Source organism: Cryptomeria japonica, chromosome 4 (genome assembly GCF_030272615.1).
Source record: "Cryptomeria japonica chromosome 4, Sugi_1.0, whole genome shotgun sequence".
Taxonomy (NCBI): Eukaryota; Viridiplantae; Streptophyta; class Pinopsida; order Cupressales; family Cupressaceae; genus Cryptomeria; species Cryptomeria japonica.
This window is the reverse complement of record NC_081408.1, coordinates 334874534-334892069: the sequence shown is the minus strand read 5'-3', so window position 1 is coordinate 334892069 and position 17536 is coordinate 334874534.

The window sequence follows — 17536 nt, the reverse complement described above, 5'->3', positions numbered from 1 at the left end:
TTATGGATAATACTCCACCGGTAGTAACAGATACTATACCAAGTGGCGAAGGTAATATGGATAATGTACTAGGTGTATCATTCATGAAAAATAACATCAAGTAGACTATTAAGTTGCCATATCGAAAGGTTCTCTTCTTTTCTCCCTTAGTCTTTCCTAGGTTTATTAATAACTCATCTAACATCCAGTTGCATAGATTCAATTTCACATCCTCTCTCATTATTTTGTATGCAGCTAAAATGCAGGAACTGCAAACAGAATTCGGTCGGTTGGACTGAGTTACATTATACTCAATGATCATGCTACCGAATCTAATGTCCATGTCGGTAATAATGCTCACTCTCATAGATCTCCTATTAGATGTCATGCCGGTGATTTTGTTCACAAAATCATTCGAAACCTTCTTGTCTGGATGTTGCCCAACCGATGGTAAACCACTAATTTCCCTGATGACCTCCTTGGTGATATTGTAAGGTATGTCTAACTAGATAAACTCCCCATGTAATCTGCTCAAAACATACCTAATTATCTCATCTTTGAATTCCAAAATATCCAGAATGCCGGTAAAGCCTAAGTTTTCAATATGCTTTTATGCCAGTTTGATCTTTCCAGATTCTCCCATCAGCTCACTCATGTACATGCCCTTAATTTCAGATGTTCCCAAGTCCTCAATGTGACAGTGTATGTATGCCCTAACATCTTCAACATAGACAATGTTGCCATTGTACACTCCAATGAGAATTGTAGGTGATTGAGGTGTTCTCATTGATGGCAACCTTGCAATCTTATGGCACCGACAGGCACCGGCACCGGTAGATAGTTCACTGGTAGCAACAATAATGTTTACCGACACCCTAGCTGACAGGATTTTGATTATTGTATTTTATATTTAATTGTAATATCTTTTTGTAAGCTGACATGACATATTGTAATAAGACTCATATATAAGTATGAGATCTTGTAGATCATTTTCAAATACACATGATAGAGGATATATATGATGGATATGTAGAGCGAATATTAAGGTAGATTTTATATAAGGGTTTGTGGTTATTGTATGAGCTTAAATCGGTACTGAACTTGGCATAAGAGATGCTTTTTGTAGTAGTACATTATATTGGATTCGCATAATCCATTTTGTAAGTCAGTGAGACTTCCTTTTGTATTTGAGTAGTGAGCTCTAGGTAGTTGGCCTTCCTGCGTGTGCAGGCATATTATTGTAAGTAATATCCATTCATTAGCCAGTGAGTGAATATTGTGGGTCACAAATCCCACCGAGGTTTTTCCCACACCAGGTTTCCTCGCTAAAAATCTTGTGTTATGGTTTGCTTTCTATGTTGTCTTTATTGTTCATATTCACTACGATAATTCTTATTTATCGGTACATTGTTTTGGAATGCAAAACACTTAATAAACTCAGAAAATCTGTTAATCAGTTAGATATTGATTCACCCCCCCCCCCCCCCCCCTTCTCAGTATCTTTGGGACTATCATCAATCCTAACAATTGGTATCATATCCTGGTCCTCTATTTTCAAAAGCCTAACAGCTTGAGGGAGATTCTGACACCGGTATAGATGGAAAACTTGAGAAAGCAATTGGAAACAACTCTTGGAGACTTTGATGCAGAAAAGTTGAAGAATATCAAACTTGAAGATGATTTGAAGACTGCACAGGAATTCATTCAAGGACTTCAACAAAATCTCACTATTGCTAGGAACAAAAGAAGAGAACTCCATGAAAAGATGCAAAGTGATGATGATGAAAAGGAAACTCTTAATGACCTTGTGAACAAATTGAGGCAAGAAAACAGTGCTATGAGGAATGAAATGCAAGATATGACTATGAGATTTTGTAAAGACATTGAAGATAGAAAGAAGAATGAAGATGACTTGACTAGGAGACTCAATGATGCTGGAAATGAAAATGTAAGACTCGGTCATGAAAATGATATGTTGAAGACAAATTTGATGCACATGCAAAATGATAAAACTAAACTTATGAGATAGAAGGGAATCTTGGAAAGTGAGTTGGCTATTGCAAATCAACACAAAGAAATTCAAGAAAAGTTTAGAAGAACTTGATAACATGCTGAAAAATTAGAAACCTAACAGAGATACTAATGGACTTGGTCTTGAAGTTGGTGAAAGCTCCGGTACTGCAAACAATCATGATCACAGTAAACCAGTAAGACAACCTAATGCTTACAAATTTAATGAGAAATGCTTTAATTGTAACAAGTATGGTCATAGAACAAATTTGTGTAGATCTAGAAACTATCAGAACATTAATGCACCCACCGGTCAATGTTCCAAATGCAACAAAATTGGTCATAATTCAGAAAACTATAAAATGAATGTAAGATGTTATGTTTGTGGAAGATTTGGGCACTTATCTAATCAATGCAGAACACATACCGGCATATGATATGGAAAGGCTATTTAGAAGAACAATGTGACTTGTTATGCTTGCAACAAAATTGGACATATTGCAAAATTTTTTAGAAGGCATCACTGGCAAATAACAAAGGACCCAGTTTGAAAGGTAAAGAAAATGTTGATGAGGTAAAGTAAGAATTTTCAAAACAATGGATTAGAAAGAGAGATCAGAATGTTGATGAGACTATTCCTTCACCAGTAGAACAGAGTATTCCATCAGCAGGAGATTCTTCATCACACTGAACTAAAACCCTTTGGGGGTATGGCAACAAATTGAAAATCATGCAAGTTTACCCTCGGTTAATGGTAAGAAGATGAATTTCTTATCTACCAGCAAATGTGTTAAGTTTCATTTAACCGACAGGCATTTATTGTGGTTGTTGAAGGAAAAGACATTATAAATTAGTGTTTTTCCCTCTTTTTCATTCACCGAGCATTCAAACTTCCTAAGAGCACGAAAAACTTGAGTGAAGGCATCCTTAGCGAGAAGTGAATAAAGTTCTTTCAAGCTTCCAAACCGATCAGGCAAATTAAGGTATTTATCAATGGCTTCCTCCTTTGCTCCATAATTCATTGCAAACCCTATTGTTATTGAAGTGGTTAAATGCCCTAGGCCAATTTTTAAGATTATCCCCAAAGTAGCGAAGCAGGATGATACCCTAGGAGCATTTTCAAAAATCCCTAAAGGAGTTGCATATGCAGAAGACCCAAGAATTTACATACATTGCCACATTGAGAAATTAGGTTTAGAGGAAATCATGAAAATATATAAGAATGTTATCTGTGATGAAAATGGAACTGTGAAACCCGAACATAAGGTTATTGAGACCCTAGTTTTGTGGAAATCCTTGACATCCCAGAATTTCCTAAGGAAGTTGTAAGGATTGTGCTTAGCAGAGTTCATGGTGAATTCTTTTGGATAAACTCCATTCATAAAATCACTAAGGAAGTAGTTAGGGCTGTGACTGACTTACCCTCCATCGGTAGTAGGCTAGATAAGACCAAGAAAGTTTAAAATAACACAGTGATGACTTTAATAGGTGCAACTTATGACAACTGATCTCTGAGAGTTAATGATGTAAATGATGAAAATGTTAAATTCATTAGCATGATCTTAGGATATAAAACCACACATGCTAACCGACTAAACTCAGTTTCCAGTCTATGTATCAAAAGTGCATATGATATGGTTAACAATGATGCTAAGATAGATGTATGTGAGTGGTTGCAAGATGTGTTAATTGATAATCTGAAGAAAATTAAAGGAGATAATAAAGGTACTTTCCATTTTGGCAATCTTCTTGTATGCTTAATGTTGTATCTTACAAAAGAGGTTCACGGTATAGGCAAGAAAGACTTTGGTTATGACATACCGGTAGGGAAACAACTATTGGATATCTTCACCGGTATGGGGACAGACAGGGAAAAAAGAAGAAGAGTATTTCCAAGCCTTTAAAGCAAAAATGAAGACTAGGGAAAGGTTACCTTAAAGCATTGTAGACAAATATTAGAAAGAAATTTATTTTGTGATTAACAAAGATGAGATTTGGATGGAGGCAGTTCTTCCTATAATTGTTTGGGTGATAGAGATGGGATATGAGACTGATGTGAACATAATTGAAACATATGCCAAATCCCTACTTGAAGCCCCTAGAGAACAGGAAGAAAAAGTGTTTGGTAATGCTGAATCAATAGAAAGTGGTGTACAAACACTTAAACAAAAGAAGAAGAGAGAAAAATATATCAAAAGTGCAACTAAGCAGGTCAAAGAGATAAAGGAAAACATAATGAATATCACTGGTATCAAGGAGAGTGACTTGGAAGGTTTACAACCAGAAGCTCATCTCTCACCGATTGGAACTTCATCAAATAGTGAAATCATTGCAGAGTTTAAAAGAGTAGATAGGAAGAGAAAACCTTCACCGGTACCCTCTCCTACACATAAGAAGACAAGACAGAAACAACAGGCAGTGAGGCCACCAGCTAAGAAAATGACACCTAGAAAGAAAAAGGAAAAACATGTTATTCCTCCACTTGAAAACCTATTGAATGAGATAACAGATGATGGTAATTTGTTTAATGTAAGTAAATTGTATGATACATTTACAAATGAGGAGAAAGAAATAATAGAAAATAGTATCAACTTACACCTTGATATTTATAAGAAAGTTTTAATAGAGGTTGTAGATGATTTGCCTAGTGATCTATATAGGCGGCTTGATGCTAAAAGGTTAGCTATTATGGAACTTGACAAGAAAATCAAAATTGAAAAACTGCTAGTTGTTCATCTAGTGAAATCAGTTGAGGAAATTGATGAGTTGATCAGTGAAGCAAATAGAATAGTCTTTTCAAGTGGACACCAGCATGTAAGTCTAATGGCCGACAGGGTTAATGAAATCTCAAAAGAGATAGTTGATAAATGGGACATTTTCTTTGTTGAGAAAGAGAAACAAGAAGAACTTAAAAGACCAAAAACCTTCAAGGTATATCAAAAGGATTGTGACAAGCGGAAAGGCAAGGTAGGTGGACTACCTAATATAAAAGTGACAGATAATTTACCACCACCTTCAGTTACTCCACCGGTACTAACTGATAATTCACCAACTATTGAGGATGTGGAGACTCCACATGAGGACACAAACCCTGAGTCTGAAATCTTGTACACAATGAACATACACACTCAGGAGGTAAATATTATAGTTGATAAAGAAAGTATTGAGGAAAAGAAGAAAGATGTTGCTACTAAGCAACCGACTGACAATATTGAGGTTGGAATTCAGGCAGAACACATTGAGACACATGCAAAGCATATAGTGGAACACTTGGTTAGTGAAATTGTTACTGATACTATTGATACAAACATTGAAAAACCAACAGAAACAAAGATACCGGCTGCAAAGAATACAGAGAAACCTATTGAGATACCGGTAGTGGACAGTGCAAAGGTACAAACAGAGAAACTAATAGTGGATACCACTGAAAAACCATTAGAAACACCGGCTGAGAACACTGTAAAATAGGAAGAGACACAAGCAGAAAAATAGGTTGAGAAATAGGTACACATAGAGACACTACCACTAGCAACTACTGAGAAGCCTAAACCTTTGCTAGTAGAAATGCAGACACAAACTAACCCACCAGAGGTCGAAACAAGCAAATTTGTTACTACCACCGGCAGCACTAAGATTATTAAGGTAATTGGTTAGTCATCTAGTACTTCTATGACATAATTTAGACCAACAAATGTAACTAAAGTACTCTTAGATTCAATTAAGAAAGTTACAAATTGTAATGCATTGGCATATAAGGCTATAGATGATACCATTCCTATTCTTAAATTGATTGCACCCAAGTGCAATGTAGATAATAAGGATTCTTTGAGTCAGTTAGACACATTGTCTAAGTACATAACCAACAATATACTGACTATAGACCAAATAAATGAAGAGACATTTAAGGAGAAAATGGACAAAGAAAAAGAGAAATTCTTTGAAGAGACAATAAAGAAGTGCACGAAACATATTGATACCCTTTTACTGGCACTCAACACAACAATAATGAAATTTAAGGAACTGTATAGAGACACCTATAAGACTAATCTTTTGACTATGGATATTGATAAGGAAACCAGCAAAGCGCAAAAAGAAATTGATGATATAGCTGACAATATCATTGGTTCATCTGAACCAATACCAGTTATAGAGCAAGAAATTGCTGGATTTGAAGAGAAAATTGAGAAGTTAGAGAAGGGGAAGGAAAGAATAAAGGGCAAGGAAAAAGAGCTTAAATGTAAAATCAGTCCAAAGTTGGATAACCTCATCTCTCTAAGGAAAGAGATCTCTGAGGTACTTATTCAAGGACAAAAAGCACCGTAAGAGAAAATGCATCATCTCACTGGTACAATTCATAGAGTAGAGGTAGCATTAAAGGACAACAATAGGTTTACTCGGAGTTTGAACATGGTTTTAGCATACTTAATCCAGATTGTAACCAACGAGTTACAAGGTTCAAGCTGAGAACTACACTCATTTGACAATTTTGACAACCTTTGTCATTGATGTCAAAGAGGGAGTAGTAGAACTGAGAAAAATGACTTGCAAAATAGATCATCTTCTTAGGGGGAGCACACATTTTTGGTAAGTTTTTTGGACTTCAATTTTGGAACAGATTTTTGAATTTTTCTCATGAGTGTTGCCATCAATGCCAAAGGGGGAGATTATTGGCATTGCACACTCCAATGAGAATTGTAGGTGATTGAAGGTGTTGTCATTGATGGCAACCTTGCAATATTATGACATCAGCAAGAATCGGCACCGACAGACTCTACACTGGCAGGTAGTTCACCGGCAACAACAATAATGTTTACCGACACCCTAGCCAACAGGATTTTGATTATTGTATTTTATATTTAATTGTAATATCTTTTTGTAAGCCGATATGGCATATTATAATAAGACTCATATATAAGTATGAGATCTTGTAGATCATTTTGACATACACATGATAGAAGATAGATATGATGGATATGTAGAGCAAATATTAAGGCAGATTTTATATAAGGGTTTATGATTATTGTATGAGCTTAAATCAGTACTAAACCTAGCATAGCAAATGTTTTTTGTAGCAGTACATTACATTGGATTCTCATAATCCAATTTGTAAGTTAGTGAGACTTCCTTTTGTATTTGAGAAGTGAGCTCTAGGTAGTTGGCCTTCTTGCACGTGCAGGCATATTATTGTAAGTAATATCCATTCATTGGCCAATGAGTGAATATTGTGGGTCACAAATCCCACTGAGGTTTTTCCCACACCGGGTTTCCTCACCAAAAATCTTGTGTTATTGTGTGCTTTCTATGTTGTCTTTATTGTTCACATTTACTGTAATAATTCTTGTTTATCAATACATTGTTTTGGAATGTAAAATACTTAATAAACTCTGAAAATCTGTTAACGGTTAGATACTGATTCACCCCCCGTCTCAGTATCTTTGGGACTATCATCAATCCTAATAGACAACTCCCTCTAGAACACGAGAAAATTCTACAACCGAATCTTCCAGGGTAGTCACATGCAGATACTGCTTGAAAATTGGCTTGGGGCGGTCCTTGACATCTACTATAGTTGGGTTTGCAACAAAGATAGGAATAGATGATGAGACTGCTTCCATGTTTAAAGATAAATACCTTTTGATTTCTCTTGGTGAAAACCTTTGACAAATTCTTCTAGTCACCGGTGAAATCACTCAAGAAGAAATCTAATTTCTTTGAATTGACTTGATTGCTCTGAGTTGCTTTGAAATCGCTCTGAAATTGCTCTGAATGCAAGGTGATCAGTAATGAAGTCAATTCAACCTTTTAACCTTCGAGAATAACCCTAATCATCCATTGACATAAATGACTGCCAATGAAAGATACCGGATCTTGAACATAACACATCCATGTTGGATAATCATATTCAATGGCTGGAATATCTTCTAGAACCTCTTCCCAGGGCATATGCAACATCTTCATGAATTTTGCCTATCCCTAAGGCATCTAACTCAGTTACCATATAAGCTATCTGCCGGTGCAAGAGAAACCTCCTCTACCAGATAAGTAACCGGTGCATTTCCATCCGATGATTGTTCTTCAGTCTTCCTAACCCATCTCTGATTATGATCTTGTTGGATTTCACTAACCTTCTCTTTCCCTTTTTCATTTTATCCTCCATTACCAACCGATGGGTTTCTGCTTCTACATAATTTAGCAATATGTCCAACCTCATTACATGCATAACAGGTAACATTGTTCCTTTATATTGCTTTGCTAAAACCAGTGAAATTGCTTGACCTGCATTGATTATCCATATGTCTAAACTTTCCACATGCATAGAATTTAACATTCATTCTACAATCTTCTATCTTATGACCATACTTATTACATTTAGAAAATTTATCGGGAGCAGAATCAAGGTTCTAATTTTCTTTGTTCCTACATTTTCTGGCCATGTGACCAAATCTATTGCAAACAAAACATCTGCCATTAAATTTATAAGCATTAAATTTCCTTACCGGTGCCTTATGGTATTGATCTGTTAGGATTCCCACAGATACTGAGAGGGGGGGGGGTGAATCAATATCTAACCAGTATATAAATTTCTTCACTTAAAACATGCAAAACATATTATAATAGTCTACCGGTATGCAAGAATTAATGCAATAAACAGAACTAAGAACATCCACATGAAAAGTACACCATAACACAAGGATTTAATGAGGAAACCCAGTGTGGGAAAAACCTCGGTGGGATTTGTGACCCACAATATTCACTCACTGGCCAATAAGAGAATATTACTTACAATAGGGGCCTACACATGCAGGAAGGCCACTTGCCTAGAGCTCACTACTCAAAAATGGAAGTCTCACTGACTTACAATGTGGATTATACAAATCCAATATCTTGTACTGCTTTACAATAGCATCTTCAATGCCTGATTCAGTACCGGTTTCTGCTCTATTCTTTACATATACCCTTAACCTATATTTCGCATAATAGGTCTTCCTTAATTTGCCTATTTCATCATTACAAAATGTTCTACAATGACTTCTTATATATACAAGTCATTTTACAATGATACCAAGTTGGCTTACAAAGTTTTTACAATAATAATCAAAATATAATGTAACAAAAATCCTGTCGGCCTTCTATGCTGGTATGCTTCCTTTCACTGTGCCGGTGTCGGTGTCTTGAGTGCCGGTGTAGAATGTGATCTGGTGATGCCAGTGTAATGCCTTGCCGGTGTCATAGGATTGTAGGGTTGCCATCAATGACAAAACCTTCAATCACCTTCAATGACTCATTGGAGTGTGTATATGCCAACAATCTCCCCCTTTGGCATTGATGGCAACACTCATGAGAAATTCAAAAAGTGTCCAAAAAATTGTATCAAAAAAGTGTGTATTCCAAAAAGTTTCCAAAAATATGTGTGCTCCCCCTGAGCATATGATTCCTGTGTTTTGAATTTTCTCATACTACTACTCCCCCTTTGACATCAATGACAAAGGTTGTCAAGATGATAATAGAGTTTATAGTTTCACCCTTGTACCTGTGTGATTACCAATTGAAAAATATCTGCCAGAATAGAGTTTATGCTCTCCATGAACTTTTTATTATCTTTTAATGCTGCCTTTGTTCTTTTAATTGTACTAGTGAGATTCTGCAAATGCTCTGCCGGTGTTTTCTCTCCCTGTACCAATGTCTCAGATATATGCTTCCATAGAGATGCTAGATGGTCCAATCTTGGACTCAGTTTTAATCTTAGACGCTTTGCCTTATTTACTATTCTCTCTTTCTCTCTTTCCAATTTCAGTAATTCATCCTCAAAATTTGTTATCTTCTTTTCAAAAACTGATAGTGTCTTAGGTGAGTTGACAAAACTATCTGCAAGTTTATTAATTTCATCTTGTAGCTTGCTCATCTTTTTATCTATATCTACAGTCAAAAGACTTGTTTTACATGTGTCTTTGTACAGAGTTTTCAATTCTTTCAATGAATTGCATAATTCTAGTAGAAGTGTGTCAAAATCTTTGTTACACTTCTTTATTTGCTCATCAAAGAATTTCTGTTTTTTAATTTCTATTTTGTCCTTTAGTGTCTCTTCCTTTATTTTCTCAATGTTTTCTGTAATGTATTTACACAAAGTATCAAGCTGTCCTAAAGAATCTTTATTGTCTATATTACAATTTGGAGCAATTACCTTCAAAACTGGTATGGTATCATCAATTGCCTTGTAAGCTTGTGAGCTACAATCGGTTATCTTTTTGATTGAGTCTAATAGTACCTTAGTCACATTTGTTGGTTTGAAGGCTGATGATGAACCAACATCCTAAGTACTTCCAATGGGAGCACTAGTCTTGCTAGTAGTGACCTCTGGTAGGTCAGTTTGTGTCTCCATTTCTTTTACTGGTGGTTTACCTTGTTTATCAGTTGTCGGTGGCACTGTTTCCTTCTGATCCTGTTGTTTCTGTTGTTGCTGTTCCGGAGCCTGTTTGGGAGCCTATTGCTCTGCTTTTTGTCCTGTCTGTGTCTCTACTTGTTGCCCTGTTTGTTGCTATGAGATATCAACTGCCAGTTTCTCCTATGTTTTGTCAGTTTCATCAGCTACTTGTTGCTCTATTTGTTGCTTTGAGATATCAACTACTGGTTTCTCCTGTGTTTTGTCAGTTTCATCAGCTACCGGTGGCTTACTAGCCATATCTGTTTTGCCAGTTGAATATTTGTCCACCACAATGTTGATTTTCTGTGTGTCAACATTCATAGTATATAGGACCTAAGAATTAGGATCTATATCGATACTTTCAGCTACCGGTTGATCCTCTGTAGTAGTTGTTGTTGTTGATACCAATGGATTAATCAAAGGAGGTGGGGGTAAGTTGTCTTTAACCTTGATGCTAGGTGGTCCACCAACTTTACCTTTACCCTTGTCTCTTTCCTTCTGATAAACCTTTATAGGTTTGGGTTCCCTGTATTCTTCCTGTTTTTCTTTTTCTACAAGGAAAATATCCCATGCATTTTCTGTTTCTTTTGTCACTTCCTTAACTCTTCCTACCATTAGAGCAATTTGCCGGTGTGCAGTGGAAAATACTGACCGGTTGGCTTGAGCGATTAAATCATCAATTTCTTTTGGTGAATTCACCAGATATACAACAAGTAGCTTTTCAACCTTTATTTTCTTATCTAAATCTACTACTGCTTGTCTTCTTGCTTCCAATCTGTTGAATAGTTCATTTGGTATTTCACTTACTATCTCCATCAAAAATTTCTTATATATATCCATATGTAATATAACACTATTTTCAACTTGTTCTTTTTCATTAGCAGTTAAAGTGTCATATATTTTCTCTCTATTTTTCAATTTTCCTTCCTTTGTAATTTCATTCAACAGTATGTCAAGAGGAGCCAAGTCTTTGTCTGTCTTCCTCTTTCTCTTGGGTGTTAGTTTCTTCTTTGGTGTAGCCTTTCTTACTGGAGATCTTTTTGCTTGTTGTTTTTGTCTTGTCCTCCTGGGTGAGGGTGTAGTTGCCGGTGAGGGATCTCTTTTCCTTACAACTCTTTTGAAGGTTGCAGGCATGTCATTTTTAGAAGAAGTACCTACCGGTGATAGGTAAGTTTTAGGTTGTAATGCTGCTAACTCTTCCTCTGTGAGACCGGTTTGTTTTAATACATCTTCTTTGATGGCCTGTGCTTGTCTAGAACCTTTTCTTATACCTGCTTCCAACTTTTTCATTCTTTTCTTAGATTGAATTTTACCTTCAATCGATTCAGCATTGCCAAATATTTCTTCCTTAGGTTCTCTAGGGGCTTCCATAAGTGTTTTAGCATATGTTTCAATTATATGGTCATCTGTTTCATAGCCCATTTCTGTCACCCAAACTGTCCTGGGGACGACTGCTTCCATCCAGATCTCATCTTTCTTTATCACAAAGCAAATTTCATCTTTGTATTTGTCTACAATCTTCTGTGATAACCTGATTCTCTTTTTCATTTTGGCCTTTAACGCTTGGAAGAAGTCATGGATATTGTTTTCCTTATTTTCACCCATGTTGTTGAACAGTTCTGTCAATTGTTTCCCTACCGGTATATCAAATCCAAACTCTTTGTAGCCTATACCAGGAGCTTGTTTGGTTATATGCAGCATTAAACATACTAATAGATTTCCAAATTTGAAGGTTCCTTTCTTATCCTTCTTGATCTTTCCAAGATTGTCAATTAATTCATCTCTTAACCATTCACAAATATCAATCTTTGCATTATCTGTTACCATGTCATAAGCACTCTTGATGCATAAGCTTGAAACATAATTAAGTCTATTTACATGAGTGGCTTTGTATCCTAATATCATGCTGATAAATCTCACATTAATGTCTGTTACATCATTCACTCTTAAGGACCTTTTGTCGAATGTGGCACCAGTTAGATTAGTAACTAGGTCATTGGATACCTTCTTAGTTTTGTCTGGTCTTTTACCGGTTGCCAGTAACCCTGTGATAGCTTTCACAGCTTCCTTGGTGATTTTGTGGATTGCATCTAGCCAGAAAAATTCACCATGCACCCTGCTAAGGACTATCCTAATCACATCCTTGAGAAAATCAGGAATGGTAAGGATCTCTATAAATCCTAGGGTTTCAATAATCTTGTGTTCATCTTTTATTTTGCTGGATTCATCACATATCATGGTTTTAAACATTGTCTTAATCTCTTCATCTCCTAATTCCTCATTGTTACAGTGAATATAAATTCTTGGATCTTCAACATAAACAACTCCCTTAGGAATTTGAGAAAAAGCACCTATAGCATCATCTTTCTTTGCTATTTTGGGAATTATTTGAAATACGGGCCTAGGTCTTTTTACAACTTCTACAACAATAGGGTTTGCATAGTATTCAAGTGCAGAGGTGGATGCCATGATAAAATACCTTTTACTACCTTTAGGATGGATGAATGCTTGGAGTGTTCTTGCCTCTTGCTTGGAATGCCTTTGCTCTAGAGATTTTTCACGCTCTTCGGGTGTTTGAATTCGCAGTGAAGTGAAATGGAGTCAAAACCACTAATTTATAAGCTTTACTTTGCCATCTGCCACATCTAATGCATGTCAGTTAAGTAATCACTTAACATGTCTGCCGATATATAAGTATCTCTCAACTTTTCATCTCAAACCAAGGGAATAATAGCACATGTGTCATTTGATTGCCAAACCCTCAAATAAGATTTCTTCAATTTGATGAAGAACTTCCTGTCGATGGAGTAATACTCTGTTCTACCGGTGGGGTGTTGATTTGTTCTACTGGTGGAGGAATATTTCCAACATTTAGATTTGCTTTTCTAATCCATTGTTTTGAGAATTCCTGATTAACCTCTTCGACCTTTTCTTTCCCTTTCAAGCTAGTACTTTTGTTGTCTACCAGTGATCCTTTACTTCTGCAGAATTTTGCAATATGCCCCATCTTGTTACAAGCATAACAAGTCACATTGTTTTTCTAAATAGCTTTGCTATAGCCTATGTCGGTTAGTGTTTTGCATTGATTAGATAAGTTGCCAAATCTTCCACAAACATAACATCTTACATTCATTCTGCAATTTTCAGAGTTGTGACTTGCTTTGTTGCATTTTGAACATTGACCAGTGGGTGTGTTGATGTTCTGATAACTTTTAGATCTACATTGATTTGCTCTATGCCCATACCTATTACAGTTAAAGCATTTTCCATTGAATTTATAAGCATTAGGTTGTCTTACCGGTTTACTGTGATCCTGTGTGTTTGCAGTACCGGAGCTTTCTCCAACTTCAAAGCCTAAACCATTATTGTCATTAAGTTCTTCTGAGCTTTTCTTGATCTTGTCTTTGTGTTGATTTGTAGCAACCAATTCTCTTTCCAAGATTTCTTTCTGTCTCATGAGTTCATTTGAGTCATTTTGTGCATGCAACAGATCTGTCTTCAATAAGTCATTTTCATAACCAAGTCTTGTATTTGTATTTTCAGCATCATTTAGTCTTCTAGTCAATTCCTCTTCATTCTTTTTCCTTTCTTCAATTTCTTTGCAAAATCTCATAGTCATGTCCTGCATCTCATTCTTTGTTGCCATGTTCTCTTGCTTCAGCGTGCTTATTATGTCATTAAGGGTTTCTTTTTCATCATTATCATTCTGCATCTTTTCACAAAGTTCTCTTCTCTTATTCCTTGCAATGGTAAAATTCTCTTGAAGTGCTTGAATGATATCCTGAGCTACCTTCAGATCATCTTCAAGTTTGATGTTTTTCAATTTTTCTGTATCATAGTCTGAGAGAGCTGCTTCAAGTTGCTTCATTAGATTTTCCATCTCTACCAGTGTTAAGATCTTCCTCAAGCTGTTAGGCTTCTAAAAATAGAGGACCAAGCTCTGATACCAATTGCTAGGATTCCCACAGATACTAAGAGGGGGGGTGAATCAGTATCTGACCGGTATATAAATTTCTTCACTTAAAACATGCAAAACATATTATAACAGTCTACCGGTATGCAAGAATTAATGCAATAAACAGAACTAAGAACATCCACATGAAAAGTACACCATAACACAAGGATTTAACGAGGAAACCCGGTGTGTGAAAAACCTCGGTGGGATTTGTGACCCACAATATTCACTCACTGGCCAATAAGAGAATATTACTTACAATAGGGGCCTACACATGCAAGAAGGCCACTTGCCTAGAGCTCACTGCTCAAAAATGGAAGTCTCACTGACTTACAATGTGGATTATACAAATCCAATATCTTGTACTACTTTACAATAGCATCTTCAATGCCTGATTCAATACCAGTTTCTGCTCTGTTCTTTACATAAACCCTTAACCTATATTTCTCATAATAGGTCTACCTTAATTCACCTATTTCATCATTACAAAATGTTCTACAATGACTTCTTATATATACAAGTCATTTTACAATGATACCAAGTCGGCTTACAAAGTTTTTACAATAATAATCAAAATATAATATAACAAAAGTCCTGTCGGCCTTCTGTGCCAGTATGCTTCCTTTCACTATGCTGGTGCTGGTGTCCTGAGTGCTGGTGTAGAATGTGATCTGCTGATGCCGGTGTAATGCCTTGTCAGTGTCATAGGATTGTAGGGTTGCCATCAATGACAAAACCTTCAATCACCTTCAATGTCTCATTGGAGTGTGCATATGCCAACATGATCTTCATTATCATTACTAGAACCTTGTCCTTGCTCAAATCCAAGTCCATTGGAATCTCCAATCTACTTTTGTCTCTTTAATAACTCATCTAGTTGTGCTGAGCTAATCTTGAATTTTTCTTTATACTCACATGTAGTAGTTAGATCTTCTCTTAGAATTAGCATTTGTCTCTCAAGCTCTTGTTCATTACTCTGGAATTGTACTAAATCAGTTCTCAACCTATCATTCTCATGAACCAACCTACCACATTCTTCAAATCTGTTCTTCAGGGATACAACAATATTTTCTTCCTTTTTCTTTCGGTCCTCAATCTCCTTAGACATTCTCATAGTTATAACTTGCATTTCATTTTTCATAACCATGTTCTCTTGACTCAATTTCTGACATTGTTCCCTAAGTGCATCTTTCTCTTCATCATCTTGACTTTGCAAAATTTCCTTTCTCCTAGCCTGAACATATGATAGCCTCTCTTGTAGGACAAGAATGAATTCTTTAGCAGAATTTAATTCATCTTGTAGCTTTAAGTTCTTCAACCTTTCAGCATCATAATCTTCAAGTGCCATCTCATGTTTCTTCTCCAGATCCATATCCATGGATTCCGGATTCAGGATCTTCCTCAAGGTGTTAAACTTCCTCCGAGGCTCAAGGCTCTGATACCAATTCTTGAAATCCAATAACATGGAGAGGGGGGGGGGGGTGGGTGAATCAATGTTATATCAGAATGATCAATTTTAGCCTTATTAAAACATGCATACACCAACCGGTATACCGGTACATACAAAATTGAAAGAAGCAAAGAAACCAATAAGCCAATCACATAAATGAGAATCATAACACACATAATTATACATGGAAAACCTCAAAGAGGATAAACCACAATGGGATTTGTGACCCACAATATCTATCCACTCGCCATATGAAAATATATTACACAATATAAGGGGCCTACACTTGCAGGAAGGCTTACAACCTAGAGCACACTGCTCAATCACAAAAGGAGCCTCACTAACTACATATAAATCCAGACTACAATTGAAAGAAGTGTTGAACTGCTAAGATAGTATCTTCTATTCTAGAATACAGTTTCGGTTTAAGCTTTCTTTGTTCCGGCCTGAAACCATAAACCCTTTACCGGAATAATCCTTACATAAATATCCTCACATACATAATCTCTCTGATATATTTCGCAAGTCCTTCCAATTACATATTCGCATGATGATCGATGATATATTATATCAAAATGATCTATCAGAACTGACATATATACCCTATATAATCAATGATGCCTTACGCCAGCTTACAAAGATATATACAATATCAAATTACATGTCAGCCAGATAACATAAATACATGAATATTAAAATAATTTCCTCTGCCGGATCCAAGAGATGTCAGCCTCCAATACTGATAACCATATTCTAGACCATGTCAACCTGCATTGCCGATAACCAAAGAAATCCTTATGTTCTGTCAGTGCCGGTGTTGGTGTTGGTGTTGGTGTTGGTGCTGGTGTAGTGTCTATGAAGTTCTTGTTGATAGACAACTGATCCAAAACATGAAGCCGAAACACAATACCATGTTGCCATCAAGGACAATATAGTGAAACCAACCAATTGAGTGCAATTGCCAACAGGCTTATCCCCATGCTTGGGATCCATGGTGTCTTTAACAGAGCTTTCAATGAAATGCAGTAAATAAAAGGGAAAACAAAGCAAATCATTATTGCGGAACTGATTGAGAAGGGGCAAATGATATTAGTATAATACCTTGTGCCTACCCTTGAGAGTGAAGTACCTCATGATCATAAGGCCGATCATGTTCCATGGGTGTTTAAGTTCCTCTCGAGCAAACCCACCCTAGATTTTGATAGGTTCCTTGTGGTTGCAGAAGAAGTGTTTCAAACCTTCATTGTTGGCAACATGGCTGGTGCGCTTCCAGTGTTGGCCGTTGAGGGCTAGCTTTGTATCTTGGGCAATAGTCTCCTCAGAGACATTGAAAGAAATGTCGCCCACCGAGACACACCTCCCAAACTAGGAGGAGGCAAAAGCATCCCGAGAGCTGCTCATCGTGGCCTTGCAGACATTCCAAAAAATTGGCAACTCCTCCTTCAACGCAAAAAATCCAGAGTACTGGGTCATTTTTGAAATCATCTAGATTGTCCGATTAGTATCTAACTCTATCACCCCCCATATCCTTCGCCAACAAAGCTTCTTTAGTCATGAAAAAAATTTCATAGAGGAAGTTGCAGAGATCCTTCAAGAAGCAAGCCGAGAAAAGATAATAGGAAGTGTGCGAGCTCGACGTCACTAAATGAGACATGAGGTTGGGTGCATGGGAAAAATTGAAATCACTTTTAGAAATGATTTCTTGGTTACGAGGCATGAA